Here is a 2,277-nt window from a genome sequence, read left to right on the forward strand (position 1 = left end):
CATCTTACAGTGTAGTAAACATGAAATCTGTAAATACATCACACATATGAGTCTGTACAATAAAGCATAAGTGATGGTACTCCACAATATGCCGTAGCTAATAATACAGCAAAATTTAAAACATTCATATAATTAATACTGTTGGATGGTTCTACCCAAACCTGAGGCGGATGCATTACTTTTGGATATAAATATGTAAGGAAAAAATATTTTCTGTATACAGCGCGATCTGAAAAGATTGCGTTAACATATATTACAGCGGTTTCTATATTAGCAATTGCTATCGGACAAAGTGATGCACTTTTTGTTGGGGTAAGCGGTTTGTCATTTTGCTGAATATAATATATATATAATATATGTTTATGATGGAATATTTACCAACTTTATCGTGTAAAGTATTGCGTAAGAAGATAGTAATGTAATAATGGCATTCTGCTTGCGCATTAAGACTAAAATTTTACCTATCTTTAGGTATATATTTAAATAGTTTAAAAAATAAACTTTGCGTGAAAACTAAAATGTTTGCATACAAATGCCAAATGGTGACAGTTTTTACTTTTGATAGTTTTTATAAGCATTTATTATTATTTCTATGAATAATAGCAATAATTCAGGAGTTATTTTTCAAATTTTTAGCAAGTAGTATGTTTATAAAATCTGCGAAAAAACTTGAATAAATTCTCTCTCTCTCTCTCTCTCTCTCTCTCTCTCTCTCTCTCTCTATATATATATATATATATATATATATATATATATATATATATATATATATATATATATATATATATATATATATATATATATATATATATATATATATATATATATATATATATATATATATATATACAGTATCGGACAAAACGAGTGCAACCAAATAATGCTAATTTAGTTTCTTTATATAAAAGTGCTGCATTTTTTCAATCTAGAGAAATAACTATGTAACTGTTTAGAGACAAAGTTCTTCAAGTTTTATTCATCACAAAGTTCATTATTTGTACACGAAAATTAATAAATTGATCAAAAGTATTAAAAAAATTTGATTTCCTTCTGGACAAAACAAGTGCAACTCGACAAAATGTTGACCAAGCTGTATTTCGCTGTCAATATTTCGTGGCGATTCCTTTGTTGTCGATCACAGCCTTGCATCTTCGAGGCATAGATTCAATCAGGTGATCAATGAAACTTTGTGGAATCGCTGCCCAGGCCTTTTGGATTTGTTCAAACAGTTGATCCTTATTACGAACACCTTCACAATTAATTCTGCGGTTGACGATCTCCCACAGGTTCTCGATAGCGTTGAGATCCGGAAATTGAGGCGGCCAATCCATCACCGATAAGTGGTTGTCTTGAAACCACTGCTTGACTACTTTTGCAGTTTCGGATCGTTGTCTTGCTGAAAAACCCATTTTATTGGCATATTCCATTCAGCATGAGGTAACATAACATCTTTCAGGATATTTTTATACATGAAACGGTCCATTATTCCATCGTTTCGATGTATTAGACCTAGACCGTTAGCAGAAAAACACCCCCAGACCATTACATTGCCTCCAACATGCTTCACGGTCTAATGGCAGTAACGTAAATCGAGTAAATTTTTGATGCTTCTGGAAGCTTCTGGATGCGTCTGGATGCTTCTGAATGTTTCTGGATATTTCTGGATGCTACTGGATGCTTCCAGATGCTTCTTCTGGAAACTTCTGGAAGCTTCTGCATGCTTCTGGAAACTTCTGGAAACTTCTGGAAACTTCTGGATACTTCCTTTAATTATTAAAAAACTTCGGTGACGTTGACACGGACCAGACTTAAGAAAATGAAACAAACCAAAAAAGTTGCACTTGTTTTGTCCGCTGCAAAATGGCACTTGTGAACGAAATTCTGCCTGTGTGCTGTCACCTGTCAGCTGATTGCTCATGTCATGGCATGCTATGACTCCAGACTCCTGAACTGTTTGCTGTCGTAGTATAGTTCGTTTCGTTTTTAAGACATGTAAAATTAGGAACACTTTTTAGCATTGTTCGATGTTGGTTGCAAATGTTTTGTCCAATACTGTATATATATATATATATATATATATATATATATATATATATATATATATACATATATTTAAAATTATGCTTAAATTAAAAAAAAAAGGATTGTGTTTAGTTATATTGTATTTTGTTTCTTATTTGAACATGAATTGCGACGACTGGGAATTTTTAGGATTAAGTGCAAAATATAATATAAATTATAAAATATTTACAAAGATATATTTCCTGCCTACCCCAG

The sequence above is a fragment of the Hydra vulgaris genome, chromosome 01 (assembly GCF_038396675.1).
Source record: "Hydra vulgaris chromosome 01, alternate assembly HydraT2T_AEP".
NCBI classification, from domain to species: domain Eukaryota; kingdom Metazoa; phylum Cnidaria; class Hydrozoa; order Anthoathecata; family Hydridae; genus Hydra; species Hydra vulgaris.